Here is a 23,216-nt window from a genome sequence, read left to right as displayed (position 1 = left end):
GTAGATTTCAAGGCCATTTGCTGCAAATTCTCTCTGCAGTTGATGGAAAGAGGCCAGAAGACACCTTCAGAGATGACAAAGATCTTACATGCAGATGACCCATGTAGCCCCTCTGAACTGTACAGTCATTGGTTTTTATTGTAAATGCCACTGTCAAAGGAGTAAAATCAGGTGGGATGGGCCTTGAGCCAGGTCATGCACTGTGACTCTCAACCATGAGAAAGGGACCTTGACTTCCTCCCATGGGGAAAGATGGTCTGTAGAAGCCAGCAGGCTGAGGGAAAACCTCTTTGAACAAGGCAGGAGAAATTCAAGAAATGCAGATGCAGTTTGCATAGTGCCATGGGAGCAGCACTCAGCCTCGTACTCTTCTCTGAAGTCAGACATTTGCCTAAAGTTCTAAGGAGGCTTCACCTGTAGTTGCCATCCCTTTCTGGGGTGATGGAAACCGCTGGTTATTTGTCCAGTTTATCATGGCCTAGAGAAAGTAAATACATGAAATATCTGATGAAAGTTAGCACCCACAGTCAAGTGGGTTGAGTAACTCTGAGAGGATAGACCTTGAGTGATCTCCCAGACCTTGTTTGGAGAGTTGTTATTGCTGTGGTTTGTTTTGTTATGGCAGGAAAAAACAAGGCAAAGAGTACAAGGAGAGGTGATCAATTAATTCAGAGATATAAAAAGGGTCCATCCTTTTAAAAATAACATCTACTTTTCAAGTGCATGTCAATTATTTTCTATATAATGAAAAGCTCACCAGCACTGAAATCTTAACTGATAATGTAGCAGTGAGAAAACAATCCATTATCAGTGATATTAGCCCCCAAGGTGCCAGTATATCCATGGTGTCCCAAAAGGCCTTCTTTTGCCTCTCTTCTGTAAGTACAGTAGTGGTAGAGATGAAATCTAGCACAATTCCTGGTTTTAGGTCAGAATTTGTGAATACAGTAGCTCTGACCAAGCTCAGACACCAGCTGTATCTCCTTTCTGAAAATCTGTGTGAAAACCAGGGACTAAGCAGACCAAAATATTGTTTAACGTAACCACAGGATTAAATTATGTAGAGGAAAAAAGCATGTTAAAACCCCAGCATGCATTCTACATCCCTTTGTGGCTGTCCCAGCCCTCTCAGACACCCAGTTATATGACCAAAAGGAGCACTATTCCCACAAACAACTTTACAGCTGCTCTTGTAGGAGTTCCCTTTTTAAGCTGCTGCACTTCTTTTGATCTCTGTTAGGCGTAGGCTTTTTCCTGTCTTGCCACTGTCTTTTAAAGTTCCCAGACACTTTGCGAAGAAGCAGCCTGGTGTCAGCTATTCAGTTTTCTCCACCATATGTCTTTTGTCCCTTTTATAGCTTGTATGAGACTGTGACAAGAAATTCATTGTGAATGTGCTACAGTGACCAGGTAGGCCCTCAGTAGTCATATATCATCATAAAAAACATCTTCCTTGCCTTCTCAGGGCTGATGCATGAGAGTTTTTCCCACAAAATGCATCTGTTCCAGATACCATATTCTCATGTGCATTTCTCATTCAAATCTGGGCACATGAGGGCATAAGCTCATCCTTCATAGGCTCTGTCCAGCTGTCTCCTGAGTGAGAGGGTCACCAGCAGAAGCCAAGATGGGGTCTCTGTCTGTGCCCAGCAGACACAGCAGCACTGCAGACAACTACGTGTCAGCAGATGATGAAGTGTTATTATGCAAATTTCTTCATTAAACTAACATTTCCTTTCTGCTCTGGCTCAAGTCTGTGTGTGTTCTACTCAATTATGTCTCAGCTTCTCAACCCATTTCAGACATAATTAAGATAAATATTGTTGCACTTAATTAATAAAGCATGGCATTTAATTTAAACAATCTCATTTAAACAATCTCAAACTCAACTACCATATAAAACTGGCTAAAAGAACTGCTGTAAAGATGGTGACATTCAGACCTGATTATTTCTTAATTTTGCATGAGTTAGACATTTAGATGCTTCTTATTATAAAATGGAGAACTTTGATATGACAGACCTTTCATACATTCTTATTTTGCAAACTTACTATGATTTTTCTTATCAACAAATGCTAGTGGAGAAATTTATACTGCCATCAACCACCTGTAGTATACAAATTGTTGTTTAACTCCATTCATTTAACCATCAGCATTGCTCATTTTCTACTAAAGTATGTAAACTGTCTTTTAATAACAACACTCTGGATGGTGTGTAAAAGGTTAATATAATATGGTTGATACTATATACTTATATTGATTAGAAAGCAGTGGCAGATTGGTGTTATGACCAGCTTATTAAATTATCAAATGGAATATATATAAATGCAGTGTTCTCTGCATACAAATCCTGGTTGAGTTTTCTTCCTTCAGTGCTGGTTATACTGTACTGTATTGCTGTCTCAGACAGCAATCCTTCATTTAACATTTTGTTATACTATAATTGCTTTTAGGAATTTAAATTTAAAGATGGATTTTTTTTCAGGGGTATCTTTACCTGTGTTTCCAGATTGTAATTGGCAAATCCTTATCATAGTTTCTACTGCCTTGATCAGTTTGGGAGTCACATTAATGGTCTGTAGTTGGAGCTATTTGCAGCAGGATGTCATAAAGGAACACAGTCTGGATAATTATGCAGTGTGTTTATGGCTTGGGGAGAGTGATACATATCTGTGTGATCTTCCAAATATATGTTCCACTTGTAAACCAATTCAATCTTATTTTCAACAAGACAGAGGATTAAAGTTTTCTGAGCTCTTGTGGACTAAAAATCCCTGAGATCTGCATAGGAGAGAGAGACTTATCAATACTGCAGTGGGAGCCTCCTGTTTGATATCAGAGAATTTACATGATGAATTTTTATGAATACTCCAGACCTTAAGGCATTATAAAACAGGTAAAAACTGTAGTCATAAGACACAAATTCGGTGGATGTGAAGCTTCATTTGTTTCACTGATCATGGAACAAGCTCTTGCATTGCCAAGAAAACACTTGGTTCAAGTCTGTGAATTAATGCCAGGTACCTCTTTACGGGTTAGAATATTCTGATTTAAGGAATTTTTCCATTTCTCTGATTTTTCTGATTTTAAGTACTCCTGCCAATGCAATTACTTGTGAATCAGTCAGTTACCTCTGGAAAAAAGTGCCTCTGGTTGGTCAATCTAGCTGTACCTAATAATGTAATTTTGGATTATTGTACCATTCAAAAAAAAAAAAAAATAGAGAGAGGAAAACTACAAACCATTTTGCATACTAAGGTAACATCAAAGAGAATTTGTCTGCAAATGTCAGACTTCAAAAAGGCTACACTTACAATAGTGAAGGTTTTCCATTTACACAGAATACCTGTTAGAGATCAATTCCAATCTACAGAAATCTGATTAAGGCTTCTTGTTTTACAGTTTACTCAATCCCAATTCTCATCCAAAGAATACACTTGAATGAGAACTGAAAGACTGAGCTGGACATTCAGATGTTTATTTTGACTGTATTTGACTTCATTCCAAGTGTTTCCCCATTCCTGGCTCCTACACACAACTTTTATATTATGTAATAAATACTATCATCAAACTAAATATGCTATGCTGTAGATAGATCAGCTGGAAAAAGATTATCACCAAATGGCAGAATGTTGCATGAAGAACTGGAGCAAGGAAAAATCGGTAGCAAATACAGCTGATCATCTACTTAGTAGAATATTTTTGATTTTTTTTGTGTAGAGTCCCATCAGAGGCCACGTCAACCCCAAAGGAAAATAAAGCAATTTCAGCAAGAATTAGGCAACAAAGGATTTAGCATAGCTGAAGGCACTCATTCTTTTTCGATAACAGAGAAGGCATGGCAAAGAGATGTGAGCATCCCTTGCATGGATTTATCTCTTTGTGTCTGTATATTTTCCCCAAGATAACCTCAATTAGCTAGAGTCCAAATTCATTCCTTTTTTTTTGATGAGTGCCCGAGATTGGATGAAGCTCTCAATAGAAGCAGCTCTGCTCAGCAAAACAAAGGAGACCGAATTGCTGTAATCTGCCTGCCAGTGAGGACAATGGTCAGGAAAATGCAGGACCTGAATGTTATCATCTGCTAGTAAGAGGGTTCACATGTTTTAGAAACACTGGCAAAACACTTTGCTTAAATGCTTCGTCTAAAGCTTGTATGGTGTCATTTTTACTGCTCTTGCCACTTTGGCTTACCAGTGTAGGGATGCCAGACCTTGATAAAATCATAGGGTGATTCTGCTGTGCAGACAAAGCCTTTATAATGCATCCTCTGAGAAGAGCTGAGGGGTGATGCTAACCTTCAAAAAAACCCGTGATTGAAATGTACCATTTCAGTCCCATCTAAGCCCTAAAGAGTAGTCTCTTGTCCCAGAAGAAATTTAATACCCTGTGCTGTTTAACCTTGTTCTTCTTCCCATGGAGGGTTGTAAATGGGCTCTTTATTCCACCTACAAGCCTCAGAAAACTTTTTCATGAGGCTATCTCTACCCAAGACATAGTGATCTCATTGTTGTGGCTAACAGAACAGATCATTCTTGCAATGACACTTCCACTTCAGAGCCCTACAGTAACCATAGAACCAGTTTTAGCAGAAGACACTTCAGTTTGTATATCCTTATTTAATTTGTTTATTTTACCAATAGACAGCAAAGACGCTTTCTGCATGAAGCAGTGATGATTCGTCGGCAGCAGCTTGGTCCACATGGTTTTTTACAATGACAGTCATTGTCTTCATATATTTTAAAGAGAAACTGTGAAACCATCACTGAGATTTCTGTACTATGGGAAAAGAAGTTCCCTGAGCTTGCAAGTTTCTAACCCAGGGCAGGAAGCCTGAAAGCCACAATGTCCCCAAGCTGAAGGCTGAAATCCCATATCATAGTACTAGCCCAAGCCTGTATTTTGAGGAAGCCCAGTCTGTGCATAAAGTTGCACTCCAGTCAGGCACCCTGACCATGAGCCAAGTGAGTTGTCAAGAAACCAAATAATTTTCTGATGGCAGCTGATTTCCTGGCAGGAAGTGTTTCCTCAGAACCCTGCATGGGTCCTGTCTGTTTGCCAAGACCCACCCCTGACACAAAACATTTTGATTTCAACAAATCAGTGGTTTCCAAAAAGCCAGAAAAAAAAAAAAAAAGAAAAACATGAAGAATAAAGAGTTGTTTAAAGACAAAGTTCTAAACCAATTCAAATTATTTCACTTAGTTTTCCCAAAGCTATAAATCATTGCAATTGTAGTGTTTCAAAACAGGACCCTCCAGATGTGTTAGCTAGTTTGGAAGAGTCTTACACACCGAGTACTGAGATGGCTGAGAGCACTGCCCTGTACAAATGTCCTGATCACACCATAGCAGGGTACCTCCATACAGCCTCCTGCTCCCCTGTGAACATCCTCCCACAGTCCCCAGCATAAAGTCCGTGTGCCTGTTCCCCAGGATGAATGGCTACAAAATTGTGCTCACCACAGGGCTCTTCATTCAGAATAGAAATTTCAGTCTCTGGTGCATAGAATATGTTCACTGCCTTGTTGTACCCTGCCATCTTAGAGTGTAATTTAAACAGGTCAGGTAACAGCCAGGAAAGGCTTCCTGGTGTGTCTGGTGGTCACTAACCAGCAGAACACAAACTGCCCAGCCAGGGTCACTGGGTACCTCACCTGGCGCCTTGCCTGAGCTAGATTACTGTCACAACAATTTAATTAGGTAAAAATAATCCCAGTTTAAAGTACTGGTAGAGCCAGCCTAGAGGATTCTTTACCACCTTTTGGCCTATTGCCTTTCCCAGTGATTCCTCACATTTATTTTCAAAATGAGCCTCTTGGGATTGATACCCCTGCTGCTACCAAAAGGTCTTATGCAGAGTAAATGAGACACCCTGGCACCTGACAAGATACATGCCACAAATGATCATGCAAACTTCAATCTCCAAAAGCATTTGTGTGTCTGAGTCAGTGACAGCAGGGTTGCTGTGCAAGATTTGTACCTAAATGACCTTCTGCAGTTGTGATTGCTTTACACTGGCATGCTTTGCCTGTGTCCAGAAGCACAGTTGGCTGTTTCTTCAAAGCTCCTGTTTCCATATGGTATGGATTTCCACCAGCTTCAGGCCCAAGGGCAGGTGGTCCTCTCCTCTGCATCAGGCATGTTGTCATCCTCCCTGTGCTGTGCCAAAAATGTATAGCAGAAAACAGGTGAAAGTCCCAGCATTTCACTTTGATTAGTTAAATCAGACTGTCCATGATAAAATACCAGGAACATCCTGTTCTTTTTCTCAGGCAACACAAGTCCTACAGCCAGTCCTTTCTCACCTGCACTTCCCCACCCTGGAGCCCATGCCAGGATATCCCCCTGATGCTCCTTGTATGCATGTATGCTGGCACCTCAGGAGCAATGAGGAGGGTGAATTAGGGGAGCTTTGGAGCTCAAAGAAGGGCATCAGTATTTCTGGAGGGAGTAACATATTCTTAATCATAGCAACTGGCTGGGGCAGGGTATAAAGGGAGAGAAAGGCAGGAAGGGGACCACAAAAATACATGGGAATGGAGATGTGACACCATAAGTATTACTGTACTATATTGTATTATAAGTCTCCAACAGTTCACCAGTCATATTTTTATAGCAAAACAACAGTTTGTAGAATTATAAACTGCCCATGCAGACAGGCCTTTAATGTTTTAGTGAGAAAAGCAGGAACTGGAGTTGCTCAAACAAAGCCAGAGCTTTGTGTATCAATATTTTGCTGCTCTGGAAGTCTCAGCAGCATTAAACTGCTCCATTTAAATAGGTTTCCTCCACATAATAGACTAGACCTGCAGTTTCTGCAAGATTCCTGAGTGCTCAGATTTGGGCTCAGAAAGGTTTCTCTTCATTCATTATAATTCAACAGAATGCTCTAAGAATACCAGGGAAGCCTGGCAGCACTATCTTAGCGCTAACAAGTACAGTTATTCTGAGTAACAACCCTGAAACAAGAAAGGACACATTTTATGATTGTTTGTAATAATGTCCAAGTTCCTTTGTTCAGATCTTTTCTATGTTTCACAATCAGTGGGGCACTTAGACTGTGCAAGGCACTGGAATTGCAAGCAGACAGGCACTGCACAAACACCAGGTAGCAAAGCCCTGGAACAGCAGAGGAAATCCATGAGCTGGTTTGAAGACAAACTCTCTGCTGTATCTCTAGCCTACTTTCAGCCTCAAAAGAATGTGGGGATGTTTACAGACTCAGCATGCCGAAAGCCAGCACAGCTGGAATTTCAGTTCAGCTGGCAAAGCGCTCCCAGCGAGAGCCAGAGTGGCCAAGGTCCTGCTCCCAGCAGCCAGCCTGTCCCCTACCGTGGTTTATTGGCTTCTCGTGTGCACACGAGTTACGTGGGCACAGCAGAGCAAGCACGACTCAGGGGGAAGCCAAAGATGGAAGGAGGAGCTGGGACAACCAAAGCCTGGAGAGAAAGGCAGCTGGAGAGAAAAGCCTGGCTGCGCTTGGAAGGCTCCTTTGGGGGTTTCCTGAGGAGGATGAGGCGAGCCCAAGCCCTGAGCTTCTGTGCCCTCTGGTGGCAAACAAAGGAGTGGAGACACAAGAGGTCACTCCTGCCCCACCTGCACCAGCGCAGGGCTGGCACGGCCGTGCCTGGCCTCTGCAGGAGAGGCCCCACGGGGCTCACTGTGGGTGGCAAAGATGGCACGGCAGGGAAATGCCTCCACTCCCGCCCCTGGCAGACAGTGTGTGACAGCCTTCTCTCCAAACAACATGTGTCCCCAGTGGGACTGATCAGGGAGGGGAAAAATCCACCTGGGAGACTTGGAGGCCCCTTCTCCACAGTCCATTCTCCCGCCAAAAGCACAACACTGAGCTAATGGCCCTGTAACTTTGTTTTGATTTCCCGAGCAGTCTTAAGTTGCCTAATATCTGGCTGGCTTTCCTTAATGGCTTTCCAGCGAAGTAATTCTTAAACAGTTTTCATCAGGTACCAACTATCATGAAGTTATCATGAAACTCCTGTTCATATTATTAAATGTCTTGATGACAATCTTGCCTTTCTTTCCTTTTTTTTCTTTTCCCTCCCTGCCTGCATTGATTGCTCTCTTTGACTTATATAGACAGGACATACATACACACATAAGTTTTTGTTTACAAATACACATGTACATGTGTACAGAATCATTGAGTGGTTTAGGTTTAAGACATCAAGTCCAACCATTGTATAGATGTAGATGTAGATATGTTGATGTCTGTGAAGGAACCAAGAAGTACCACAAACCTCTGGGCCAGGCCTGCTTTCCTAAATTGCTTCTCAGCCACCTGTAAAGCTCAAGGATCTCAGAGACCATCCACTTTACTCCTTTCAGAGAGAGGATAAGACTGTTTTAATTCTTATTCAGCAGTAGTCTTGTAGTAATGATGTTGTGGCTAAGACACAGCTGCTCCCAGAACTCTTCGGCAAGCGGAAAAAATGTGAGCAACCTGTCCTTAAGCTGGTGTCATGCCCACTGCTGCATGCATCCAGCCAACACAAACAGTGAGAGGACAGAGATAGGCAATTCATCTATTGTTTCACCATCCTCCTTGTCCTCCTAATTATTTGAATCTCTCGGGGAACTAAGAAGAATGATGTTTATGCTTAAGCTATGAAAGAACAAGAGACTTTTAAAAATCTAATATTCCTGTATTTTCTTGTGCTAACTATATAAGTTGTGATGACAAGTCACAGTAAAGATTTCAGTGCATTTCCACAAGATACTTTTTCAGGTGCCAGAATTAAATCAGTGTCCCACTCTCTGAATTTCAGAAGGCATCAGTAATTTCAGTGATTGCCTTTTATCAGAGGATTTTAGAGCAACAGTGCTACAGGGCAGCTCTAAATCTGCATGGCTCACCAAAGTTCCTTGTTCTCCACTCAAATTTGGAACACATATTTAGAGCTCAAATTGGAATGAGGTGGTTCCAGCCTACCCAACTGCACCTGATCAGAGCCCACGTCAGTCAAAGCTTACCCTCTCCTGGAAGTCTCTTTTCTGTTTCATTAGGCACCACAGTGATAGGAGAAGGAGTAAGGGGTACAAACTGAAAGAACGAAAATTTAGGTTGGATATTAGGAAGAAATTTTTTACTGTGAGGCTGGTGAGGCACGGGAACAGGCTGCCCAGAGATGCTATGGATGCCCCAGCCCTGTCAGTGTTCAAAACCAGGCTGGATGGGGCTCTGAGCAACCTGGCCTAGTGGGAGCTGTCCCTGCCCATGGCAGGGGCTTGGGTCTGGATGACTTATAAGTTCCACTCCAACCCTGAACATCCTATCATTCTAAGACAGAACTGTTGTTTGACAAGCATTCTGGCATCAAATCATAAAACTCTGCAATAGATTAAGTAGAGGAAGAAATCTGTCTTAAGGATGCTTTACTATCTCATGTATAGGAATATATACCCTTTATTTCAGTGGGGCATAAAAACTAAAAAGAAAACTGTATTTTTTTAAAGAGAGTACTAGTTTTCCTGTAATTGTGTGAAGAGAAATGAGACATTAATAAAATTTTGCTTAGCACATCTAAAGAATTTTATCTCAGCAAACTTTGAAAAAACTGGTCACTTGCTATTGTTTTTTGTAACAAGGGTGTCTCAAGCACAGATATGCCCCTTTCAAGGAACTGCTTATATTGCAAAAGTGATTAAATCAGGGGACTGTATTTCAAGCAGTGATATCCAGCTTATGGTGCAAATTCTTTTGATCTTGTTGTTGTAGTATATTTATGCATTAAGACCACATTAGATATGTTAGGAGCTCCTATCCATATAGGGAGAGCAGTCTCTTAGTAGACATGTAAATTATTGTCAGATTGTCATACAATGAGAAAAGCATCCTAGCTGTTTTGTTATGGTATAAACAAGGCATTAGATTTACCTGCAAGCATGACACCCCACAAGCATGCCTAAGTTTATAAATCAGATGAATTTTCATAAGTTTTAACATGAGTAAGAGCTGGCTCAAATGTTTATATTACTGAGTATTTTGGCATCTGTTAACTTTCTTTTGCTGTTTCAAAAACCCTGCAAGTAGTGGAAGCAGAGCCTGCTGTCTGGAGAAGCAATTAGCCTGGCCTGTGAGCAGTATAGCAGAATGAAACCATAAATGAGATGGCTCCAGGGCCTGAGGAAAAGAGGACATGGACAGCCAGTGATCAGCTGCCTATGGAAAAAGAATTGGATTTAATACCACCTTAATCAAGGCATTTATCTTTCAGGCAGATAATACTGGATAAGCACCTTGTAGTAGGATTCATCCAATCTGTCATGCATTGGGAGCTGGGGGAGTATAAAGTTCTAAATAATCAATTCACATAAAGAAATCTACTGTTTTACTGGTGGAATTCTGTCAGCAGAAGGACCAGACCTGTTCTTAGCTGAAAGATTTCATCCCTGCTCCTGAAGCAGTCATGACTCAGGCTGTCCTCAGGCTGTGTTCAGAGCAGCGTGGTCTCCCCACTCTGCCAACTGCTCACTCAAGCAGGACCCCCTTGAGCTGGGCCTGCCACTACAGTTCAAGGACATTTAATTGACTGAAAATGCAATTGACTGCTGTCTGGGGCAGGACCAGCTAGAAGCTCTCAGAAATCTCTTGGCTTTAGGACCTAGTTTGTTTTGCTATATAGAAAGAACATGGCCAGCAGGAGCAGGGCAGTGATTGTTCCCCTGTACTTGGCACTGGTGAGATCACACATCTAACCTTGGATTCAGTTCAGGACCCCTAAAAGTGGGCACTGAGGTGCTGGAGCAGGTCCAGAGAAGGGCAATGCAGCTGATGAAGAGTCTGGAGCACAAGTCAGATGAAGAGTAGCTGAGGAACCTGGGGATGTTTAGCCTGGAAAAAAGGAGGCTTGTTTATTGTTATGACTTCCTGAAAGGAGGCTGCAGCCAGGCAGGAGTCAGCTTCTTCTTCCAGGTAAAAAGAAGAAGCAGCCTCATGTTGTGCCAGGAGAGGTTTAGGTTGGATACTAAGAAAAGTTTCATCATGTAAAGGGTTGTCATCTTTGGGACAGGTTGCACGGGGAAGTGGTGAAATCACTGTTCAGGTGGTGTTTGGAAGACATGTAGATGTGGCAGTTGGGGACATGGTTTAGTGATGGACTTGGCAGTGCTGGGTTAATGGTGACATTTGCTGTTCATAAGGTGTTTTCCAAAAACATAAATGATTTTGTGATTCTATCATTCCAAATGTCTTCTAGACATGTATTTGGATCTTCTCTGGCTTATCTGCCTACTTTTTTCTGCTCCTGGATCAGCAGTAGAACTGGTCTGTTTTAGTGGAAAAGTAAAAAAGGCTATAGTCACTGGCTGAAAGTGTTCGCATGTGCTTTCATTGTTGAAAGAATGGGTGAAATGAGCAATTAATGCCAACAGCCACTCCCTGTCCTTTGCAGACCTGTAATTACAGCCTTTCTCACTGTCAACTTCAAAAGGATGGGAATGCTTCTGACTCCTCCCCATGAATCCTGATGGACCCTTATGGGATCTCAGTGAGGTTCATAATCCACAACTAAAAAAGAGTTACTGTATCACATATAAGTCATATATACACAGTGATTTAACTATAGAAGTAATATAGGAGAACTATAGATATATATAATAGAATAATATAATAGAACTATAGGAGAAGTAGCACAGCAGTTGCCCTACACTTCAACATTATCCAGAAAATATCAGATTTTTGCATCTTGGGCTTAGTAGTGAATTCAAATATCAAGGCCTAATTCTTCTTTCATGCCTGTGTAATTCAGAAGTAACATGAAAGGAAAATTTTACCACTGAAGCTGAGATGAAAGTTGGATTTCAATTGCTACAACTTTCAATTTTAAAAGAAAATATTTAAATTATGATGCAGTGTAGTGAGTATTAAAGAAGCTAACATTACTGTTTATTTTACGTAATTCTCAGTCCTTTTCTTATTCAATTCCAAGGCAAAGCCCCCATTGACATCATTATGAGTGTGGTATGCCTCAGATAACATGGGAAAGTGCAACACATCTGTGAGTAGTGGATATCCAGATATAGCACTTACACAAAGATAAAACCTAACTCTGTGATCACATGGAGGTAAAGGAGGGCAGCTTCCAGTTCAATCAGGGATACTTCACTGGGAAAATGTCAGTGCAACTCTATGTATTCCTTTGAAAAGGGAGTTGATCACCATTATTTTACACTCATTAATCTGTAGCTTATCATAACTTTAGGCCACTAAGCAGATTAATTTGCTGCAAAACACACACCCCCAGGCCTGATGGCACAGCACAAACCACTGGAGTCCAAAAGCCATTTGCATCAACAATTACACCAACACTACGCTACACCTACACTAAATCCTGACTCTTGCTGGCCTTGCTGCCAGAGACCAAGTCCTGTAAGGGCACATGGTTTCAGTGCTCCAAAACCAACCCTTATGTTAGCCTGGAAGTTTCCAGAGTCTCATAGTATTCTGATAAGAACGAAGCCCATATTAGTCTTCTTGACTATGCAAAGGACATGATGTATTTGTTCATTCAGCATTACAAATTTTATTGTATTTTTTTTTATTATTCAGCAAGGAAAGTCTTAGAAATATGAGAAATATATGGTTAATTTGAACATCTGTAAACCAAGACTTCATGAGTCAGATTCTCCAGCAAATGGGATATAATTTTCAGTAGAGGTGAAATTATTTAAAATTCAAAGATCTGTTTTCAAAGAGACAAGTGCTTAAATATCATTGAAAGTCAAATGAAAATAAATTTGTGAGTCCAATTCAAAAATAGCATTTCAGTCTGTGTGAAAGCATTACATACTCATCCTTGAGAACATATTTTAGTGTCAATTTAATGAATCCAGTCTCTGGATTTTGGTCTGGACATGTTCACACATAAAAAAAAAAAAACAGAGAGCAAATTCTCCCTCCCATGGGAATTAGTGATGACATGGTATGTTTTAGACTATGGAGGCATTCAGAACAGATAACACAGGGTTTCCTCCTGGGCTGAAGCTATTGCTCAGGTCTTTCATTCACAGGGATAGGGAGAGTTCCTCTGCAATAGGGAGTGGGTGAGGCCTGGCACTGTCGCTGTACAAGGTCCATACCTCTGCCATCACTTCAGGGTTTGTGGGAGGAGGAGGTCTGATGACACTCCCCGTGAAGATCAAAGCACCCACACCACAAATGCAATCAAACCACAAAAACTTTCTCAAGGAGAGCTGTGCTGAAGGGCTCTGCCTTCTGGTGTCTGTGGTTTGCCCTGAATCAGCACAGCCTTCAGATGGGGCTCTTTGGAAGAGACCATCACACAGAATCACTTGAGATCTTTGGAAGAGATCTTGAAGATCATCGAGTCCAACCCCTTCCCTATCACCTCAACTGCATATCCTGAGTGAGAAGGGACATGTAGTAACTCCTGCCACCACCCCACTGGGTGGAATTAAATCCCCAATGACTAGAGACGGCTCACTCCTCTGCCAGCTGCTCCCCATACCCATGAAAGGCACACACCTCTCAGCCAGGGCTGGCTGTGCTGCACTGGAGGAGCTGGAGGGAGCTGATTATCAGAGCAGGTGTGCTGGGAAATGAGCCGGCAGGGATTAAACCCAAGCTCAGATCACTGTGACTGCATTTGTTTTAATTTCCTGGAAAGACACTGTTCAGCCTTAGGGAGGCACTGGGAAGGATGGACAACTACTGTGCTTGTCAAAGGAACACAAAGAACAAAAAAAAGCAGGAACTTTTTGAGACATAGAACAAATAATGCTTCATTTGATAAAGATTTCTGTCTTGTTGGTGATCTCCTTCACTGTATAACAAAGGGTGACCCATTTTGGGTTATTCTTCTATTTACACCTAAGCCTCTGAAGGACCCAGAAGTCCTGAAGGTGCTAATTTCCCTAATTTGGGACTTTCCCTTCCTCTACTAGAAGAGATCAAAGGAGACAATGTGGCTGTTTATTGGTGTCCTGCTTTCACTATTTGACCTGAAGCTGGGTACAGCCTTTATCCCTCTCAAACTGGAGTTTGTTCTGATTAGATGTCCCTACATTTATTTCTTCAACCTGACATCAGTATGTGGGGAGCTTACTTCCAATGTGCTAACGACCCTGTAATGCTTAGATTAAAGGCTATAAAATACACAAATTACTTTCCCTTTCTTTACATCCTACATTCATGTGAGAAATTGAAACAATTGTGTGAATTTTTGCATTTCCCCCTTCCCTCACAGTGGCACCAGCCCTTGAATTCTCGTCATCTCTTCACAGCTTCAGAACAGAGATTTCAGTGCTGAAGAACCCCAAAAACCTGCAGTCCTGCATCCCCCAGCACCACCACTGAGCCTTTTTCAGGAGTGCTGGTGCCACACAGCTGTCACAGCTGGTTCCTCAGGTCTGTCACAGCCAGCTGCTTGAGTGCTGTGACTGACACTGTGGGGACACTGCAGGGACACTGAGGGGACACTGTGGGGACACTGTGGGGTTAATGTTGGGACATTGTGGGGACACTGGAGGGACGCTGTAGGGACTCTCTGGGGACACTGAGGGGACACTGGAGACACTGTGGGGATAATGCGGGGACACAGTTGGGACACTGCAGAGACACTGTGGAGACACTGTGAGGATACTGTAGAGATACTGGGGGGACACTGTGGGGACACCATGGGGACACTGTGGGAATACTGAGGGGACACTGCAGGGATACTGTGGGGATAATGGGGGGACACTAAAGGGACACTATGGGGACACTGCGAGAATAATACGGGGATAATGCGGAGACACTTCAGGAACACTTCAGGGACACTGCAGGGACTCTGTGGGGACACTGAGGGGACCCTGCGAGGACACTGAAGGGACACTCTGGGGACGCTGTGGGGACACTGCAGGGACACTGTGAGGACACTATGAGGACACTGTGGGGACACTGCAGGGACACTGTGAGAACACTGCGGGGACACTGTGGGGATGCTGTAGGGATGCTGTGGAGACACTGTGCGGACACTGTGGGGATGCTTTGGAGACACAGTGGGGATAATGTGGGGACACTGTGTGGACACTATGAGGACACTGTGAGGACACTGTGGGGACACTGTGGGGACACTGAGGGGACACTGTGGGGATAATGTGGGGACACTGCATGGACACTGTGAGAACACTGCAGGGACACTGTGGGGACACTATGGAGACACTGTGGGGACACTGCAGGGACGCTGTGCTCCACGCCGGGCTGGCAGTGCCCAGACAGGCACGGGAGGGGCTCGGGCCCTCGGAGGGTGGCAGGTGGTCGCCTGCCAGGCGAGGCACAGGATGGTGGCTACTGCCAAGCCAGCTGGGCTCTCGCTCTTCCAGCTGGTACAAAAGTTGCCAGGCAGCCTCCACTCCAAGAATTTAAAAGCATTTGGGGCTGTAATCTATGCCATGTGTTTCTCTGTTTTTACTACATAGTAGAAAATAATTTATTCAGATATGCTAAATTATACTTTTAATGTTCCACAAACACTTCATTGTGAAGCTCAGTTTTGGCATTAACTGGAAAATGCGGTGCTTTGCTCATTGTGTATATTATTATAATGGTTCTCTTTTGTTTAATCTAAATATTGTAGCTCATTTATCTTCTGGGGTGTCACAATTGGCTCTAGACTGCATAGTTCTGCTGCTGTCTATCACCTAAATAATTATTACTTAAACATTTTATAAATAATTAGTTGATAACTAATTTTTTGATGTATGACATCTATACTACCTTGTCCAAAAGAATCCCTCATATTCTTTCCTTTTTAGTGCATATTGAGAATCTATAAAATGCTGATCATTGCCTTTCTAAACAAGAAATGCCGAAGAAAGATTCTTCTGAGTAATTCAGTATCACTCAGTTCTTGAAAGAATTTAAAATGGCTTCTTTTTCATAAATGAGACATTGTCAGCAAATTAAAAATGGGAATAGAGCCCAGGATATTCAGTTAGAGATTCAGAGATCTCTACTACTTGAGCTCAAGGAGAATTTTCTGCTGTGAGAACTGCTATGGAGCTTCTAAGTTTTTTTAGTTCATAATCAGACATGAGATGGTAGATGGATATGTCAATACATGCCTTTATTTCTAAGCCTCTCCTTGAAGAAAAGAAACTGCTGCAGTTTGCACAATTCAAAAGGTATCATTTTCATTTCTCTCTGCATCCTTATGTTGCACTTTACTGTCTATGGGTTTTTTGGTGCAAGTTCAGAAAACAAAAGTGAGTGAGCAAATGCAGTTCTATTTTCTGCTGTGCATTGTTTTCTAGGAATGCCTTTCCTCCATTAGATCTACCACAGGACTACCTAAGTATCTTTCTTCTTTCTGAAGGAAAAAAACCACAACCAACCAACCAAAAAAAGAAAAAAACCCAACATAAAAATCCCCAAACATGTAACCAAAAAAGCCAACAGCAACAACAAAAAAGCTAAAACATTTAATTTTCTTGTCCTTTTCTGTCTTATGTCACATTCTGCAACCAGTCCACAACAGAAATAATTATCATGAAAGTCCACACAGTCACAAATAAATAATATCAGAAAATCTATTTACATCCCAGTGGAATATGATTTCCAAATTCCTCTCAAGGCAAAAAAAAAAAAAAAAATCTGGTTTTATCTTTCCTGTCATTTTATTTTAATTGAAGTTTATCACGTTCTTTATATTGGCTTCCAAATGCCTCACCCTTTTTCCATCAGGGAGGCAGTTCCTGGAAATGTGTGAAATCTTTCATTTGAACTACAAAAGCCTGGAAACAGACTTGCTGTGAATTCATCCCACATTTGCAAATTGTCAGGGAATCGTTAAACTCGTGTCTGCTGGGCTGTCTGCAGGGTTGTGTCTGCTGTCACTGTGCAGGTGTTGCTGGCTCTTGTCCTCGGGGACTTCCACGACTGTTCTGGGGCCTTTCCAGGGAAAATGTGGTGCACCTCTTAAGAGGCCATTCACAGTCTGTGGTTTTCAGACACCTGTGCATTGTGCTGGAAGAGAAACCTCATGCAAACCTTCGTGATTCCCCGTGAAACTTTAATGTGTTTCCTTTCCTGGCAGCTGAGGCAGTACCCAGATGTGGGTTCTGTCCCAGCCTCCTGGGGTCTGTGTACACAAGTGTCTGACATTGCAAAGTACTTCAAAGCAATAGCAATTTTGGAACCGTGTTAAAGCTGACTTGACATACCAAAGTGTGACCTGAAGGAGTGAGGTCCAAGCACAGATTCTCCTCTGCAGGTACAGGGATACCCACCCAGCAGGCATCCCAGACTGGAGACAAAAACATCTGAAACAATCACAGCAGGGTTTGGCCACCAAAAGACACCTTGCCCCTCCAAAAAAGTTGTGTGGAAGTGGAAAACAACAGGAAAAACTAATTGTGTTTGTGGATAATGGAGGAAATACTCTATGTAGAAGAAAACATATCTTATAAAGGCTTGTCAGCCTTCAGACCTGATCACGGCAGTGGTCACCATCCCATAGCAATAAGCTGAGGCAGCAGCAGCTACTCCACTCCCTGCATTATTCATGTGACCTGTCTGGACGACCTCAGCAATCCTTGGAATTTCATACTTATTAAATACTTGAAATAATAAAAATTCTCTAATATTAATAAAAAATAGAATAATATTATTCCTGTAATTCTTACCATAGTCTGTGTTTACAACTTCTAATCATCTGTTGAGACATCTGAGAGATTTGACACATGAGCTCCAGCAGATGTTGCTGAGGCAGTTGGAAGCAATGCCGCTGTCAGGGTAGGAGTCAGCCAGGGATCAGAACATCTGGATATCTAAATCAAATCATCTACACTCCCACTGTCATCAACAGACATGGAGGGCTTCGTTCAGTTGCTTAGGCACAAGCACCAGATGCCATTTGAGGAGTCCCAAGTGTACCCACCTCACTCTGGCTGCAGCCCTGAAGAGCGTGAGGGTTGTAGGCCCTGGGTTACATCTGCCAGTCTCTGAGCTGTGCCTGTGACCCTGTGGCTTTTTCTGGCATCTCAAATGCCTGACACTTGCATGTGGGTGGCTGAATGAACCCCAACCAATACACAAGGGAGCCTGGAGAGCAGATGGGAAGAATTAAGTTGATTTATTGACAGAGCTGCGACACAAGGAGGAGATGGGACACACCTCAGTGACAGCAGCATCTCTGACCAGAGCAAGCATCATCCCAGGAAGCCTCCCCTCCTCTGTCCACCTCTACCCCTAGTAATCCTAGAGTGTTATTTTTGAGTTTGATACTTCTTGGGTTAGTTTAGCTGGAGCAAAAGAAGCCATGGCAGTGAAGAGACACCATAAAATGTGACTGGATTAGCAGCATCCCTGCTTGAGCTGTAGCCTACACCTCCCGATGGGCCAGTTAACTTGTGTGCAAGAATATTACCAGATTGAATGGAAGGCCTTAGTTTGTAGATGGAATTCAAATCAAGGGTAATAAGTTGGCTATTTTTGCAGCAAACACAACTTCTTAATATGTAAAGGATGATTTAATTTTAAACTAGATTTGAAAATGCTTCAATCAAAGGAGTTAATTCTCTCTGTAGGTAAAATTCACATAAGATTTTAATTCCATTCTCTAAACATCAATAGTTTTGTTATTATTCACTATTCACTTACTCATCTCAATAACAGCTTTATAGCTGGTAAATTCAAGCAGATGTTTCTGTTTCAGTCCCATGCCACTGAAAATGGCTACAGATCAGAGAGCTTCTTTAGAACATGCATTTGCTTTAAAATGATTGTGCTTTTACACTGACTTACATTTGGGTTGTTCTGAAAATGTTTTATTTCAGAAGTTGTGTTGATCTACCAGAGGTAATTGAGTAGCTTTTAAACATGCAGATCACAATTCAGTTGTCCCTCACAGCTCTGCAGACTTTCTGTCTTTGTAAGTAAGTAATGTTCACAGGTATAAGGCAAAACAGTCTCTGCACACAGGAACTCTTGTGCTTTACAGTGAAATCACAGTCCTGATCTGACATACATGCAGGAAACTGCATCCTGACAGTTCAGTCATTTTGATTAAGACCTGATCTTGCAAAACTTATGGACAGCATTTTTTCCTAAGTTCATTTCCCATAACTACTTCAAAGCTTTGTTTCAGAAGTACCTGTGAGTTCCTGGTACATCAAGGCTGCAGTGATAAAGTGGCCATGCTGTGGTTTTTATTAAATGCTAAGATGTGACATTTTATTTACAGCTCTCTGACCCAGTAAAAGATCCATGCAAACACTGGGCTGCTTGATATAGAGAGAATTTGCAGTACATTTGAGCTGTACCATTATTAAAAGCATTTCTCTAGACATTCCCTTTCCTTCTTGAATTGTTCTTGGCATTTCTGGAATATTTATGAATATTTATGAAGGCAGTTACTTGTGTACTAAATGGAGTCTGTGAGTAAGTCACCAATTTCTCTGAAAATATTTGCCTTTTGTGAAAACTTTGTTAGCTCTTCCACACAAGCGCCCCTGAGGGATTGAAAGTTTGAGCACAACATTGTAAAGCACATCCTATAGAATGTATATAAGGCTGTAATGGGCACGACTGCAGTGCAGCAGATTGAAGAAACTCAGGGAGCACTGTACTTTAGTCCAGGAAAGCCTGTCAGGAGGCTGTTTTGTAAAACTTTTGCAGATGTGTTTTCAGCTACCAAACCTGGGCTAAATCAGCTGCTGAACAGACTTATACCAGTTAATAGATGACTCTTTTTTTGATTAAGTAAACCTTCTTAATAAATTCAAGGCTACATGGAGAAAATAGACTGATTTATTGGTCCAATACAGCTTACTCTGAAAGCAAAAGGAGTTTCACATTTGACTTCAAAGGAAGAAAATCTGTACTCTAAAACTTTAAACAGTGTAATAAACACTAGTAAAACATAATACTTATTAAAGCAGGGTAAATTTTGCTCCCCAAAGGTACACCTTTACTTTCTTTTATACTATTTGTCCAACTTAATGCTAATGAAAATGAAATATGATAGGTCACCAAGGTCACACCTGAGTACTAAGAGTTAAATCTACCAGAAATAATACTGTGAAATATATTTGCAGTAAATACTAATAAAATTAAGCTGATTGCTCAGTTGCAAATTGGTGAAAACCAAATTCACCAACGTGCTTCCCAATAAAATAAAAGACTGCATACTGAATTAATATTCTTGTACACTACAGAGGCATACATGCATTTAGAGATTCTGTAAAATTGACATTAATATCAACTGAAGTGGAAATAGGTCAAGATTGCTTTGTTGGACTGAATGCTTCACAAATTGCCTATTTACAATAGCTCACTTAGCTCTGCTAAGTGGTTTCACAACAGAAGACCATTTTTTCTTTCTCTTGCCTTTGTGTTCTTAGTTATTCATGGTTGGTGTGGCACGGAACAATGGAAGTCTATCACAGCAAAGACTAAATGAAGCTTAAGTTGAAGGTGTCCTGATTTATCTCTGTAGGAGTCAAATCACATTCCTCTTTTAAAGACCAACTGAAGACAGATCTTACATGTTCACAGTGCACTTTCCCAGTGAAGTCTGGCATATCAACACCATTCTTTTGCTGTTTACAAGGAAATTGAGCAAAGGAAAATGATTTTCATTTCAGCCTCCAGCCAGCTGTGCTGCCAGACAATGAAGCACGATGCTGAGTGCAGAACTCATCTTGTCTGATAGACGGTAAGTAATTGTTTTCAGTCCAGAAAAGGTTTAATGTTGTCCTTGGGCTTTAGACAATTACATTTCTTTTCCTAAGCTGCATTCCTGTGAGAAAAAACTAAACCAGACCAAAACCCAATATTCACTCTATTCATATTTACTGTGAAGAGATGATGCTCTCCCTGCTCTGTGGAGCAGTGACCCTCCAGGTGTAGACCAGATAATGGATGTTTCCTTTCATTTCTTTCTCTTGTGCCTTTGTGAAAGAAAATCCAGACATTGCCTTTAGCAATGCTGCTGGATGTTGACCCTGAAAGCATATCCCAAATTACACAAGTGTATTATTGCTGTGTAATTCTTAAATACAAACAGGAAGAATGGACTTTGCCTTTCATTTCTTATTAATAAGTTAGAAATATCACACCTTTACAGAGTCTCAGCAAAGACCTTAAAATATATAAAGACAAAACTGCAACAAATTTTAGAAGAGGGACTATTTCCTTTTATTTCCACAGTTTTTGCTAACAATGAGAATAAAGCAAATAATACTATTAGAATACTGAGCACAGTACTAACAGTAGGCTATATATAAAAGATCCTTCATTTACATGAAGCAATTCTATATATATATATGTAATAAAAACTCTTAGGGAAAGAGAAATTCCTGATACTGAAATCTAGGTACACTGACTTGAAACTTCTTTATAACCTTCTAATACACTGTCATTTGAGATACTTGCACATTCCTATCACCAAGGAATCCCCGTGTCTCACTGATTTTTTCCTTGCAGGTCATTGAAAATCTGGGACAGTGGAGAAAACAGAACTCATGTTTGGACTGAAGTCAAAATAATCATCCTTTATGAAGTTCCTTTTTTTGAAAAAAAAAATCAACCCAAAAAAAAAACCCCAAAAAACCCAAGCCAACACTATGAAGAAAATGTTTAGAAATGATTACTCATTAGACTATACTAACATGGAACCAAAAGAAACCTTGAGACTTCTCTTGAGGCCAGAGTCCTTGTTGAGAGAATATGGGAAGTACTAGAGAAGGAGAAAAATTGTTGGAATGCTAAATTACTGTGAAGGCTTTCATGTGGTATGATTGTGCCTCTGCACATGTGTGGATGAAAACAAATTCAAGTTATGGTTAAAGAAAAAAAGATCAAATGCTTATTCTATTGCAGTTTGACCAAGAGGTGTAATTAAAACAGCTGTATCATTGGACTTATTGCAACTAGAATGTCGGAAAAACTCAGATTATAAATTGTCTTGATTGGTGTTTTACATTGCTTTTATATTATGAACATCCTGTTCGCTTAATCCTACAGTCCTGCTTACCAGAAATGCCGTTATTTGAGTCAGGGTCATGTTCAACTCCAAGTGATGTTTGTATAACAGAACCATCTGGCTTCCCCAAGGCCACACAGCTCAGCAGGACTAAGGTGATTGGGACATATTCACGAGGAGTGATTTGCTCTGTTTTGTCCAACTGGACTCTGTGACCTTGCACAATCTCCAGGAATTTGGGTCCTGTACAACTCAGTGGCCATATCACACTTTCAGTAATTTCTATCTCAGAAGTAATGCACTATTATTCTTCATACTCATGGATGTGACAAATATTTGTTTCCATGCCACCTTCTCTTCAAAATTAAATCTCCAGTGTATGTAGCACTGCATATGTACAGACTACACTTCATAATCTGAGTGGTCCTAAGATTACTTGCTTTGGCCAGAATGTCTTGAGCAACATCAAAGCTGAAAGAAATTGTGAGCAAATTGGATAAAGACAGAAAGAAAGAAGACAAAGATACCATGACAGACTTTTTTTTTTTTTAAGGAGGAAACTGAAAGAGAAAACAGGTAACCTGCAGACACTTTTCTCAGGTGAGGTGGACTGGATGGAAAACCCTAACTGAGGCCAAAGAAAAGAAATGGTAAAACAGATGTAAAGGCCTGACAGCAGGGCAACAGGAAAAGGTGTTTCTAAAAATTGGTGATAAAGAAAGAAGATAGAACTGAAGACTCAATGAAGAGTAATCTACAGGATGAAAGACAGAGGGAACATCAGCATTTTAATCCTCAAAATAATGATATATTCAGCCAGTTTTTATCCAAAGGTCACACATCCTTAGCCTGGGAGAAAACCAAGACATCTTGGAGATAATCAAGGAGGAAAGTGAAAGGAAGGAAGTGTTGAAAGTAGAGGAAAGTAATGTATTCATGAGTGGCAACAGTAATAAAAAAAGACAGTCTAATTTGAAACAGCTGATGGGACACCTGAACAGCAAGTGAGAAAAGATGGTTCCATGAGAAACATAAAAGACATAGCTGAGACAGATCAATATTGCTACCAGATCCCAGATGTAATGCTAAGAAAAAGAAAAGTTGAAGTCAAGGACATGGAGTTGAATTACACTTTCCTTTGGTCAGCATTCCCTTATTCATTAGGGGAATAAACCAGCTGAAGGAGAGTGACACACAACCTAATATCTGTGAGTTTTACTGTCCAAGCATTTAAATCCAAGGGACAAACACCAGTGAAAAATACAGATGA

This window comes from Zonotrichia leucophrys, chromosome 2 (genome assembly GCF_028769735.1).
Source record: "Zonotrichia leucophrys gambelii isolate GWCS_2022_RI chromosome 2, RI_Zleu_2.0, whole genome shotgun sequence".
Taxonomy (NCBI): Eukaryota; Metazoa; Chordata; class Aves; order Passeriformes; family Passerellidae; genus Zonotrichia; species Zonotrichia leucophrys.
The sequence above is the reverse complement of the archived record's forward strand: the minus strand, read 5'-3'. Positions refer to the sequence as shown.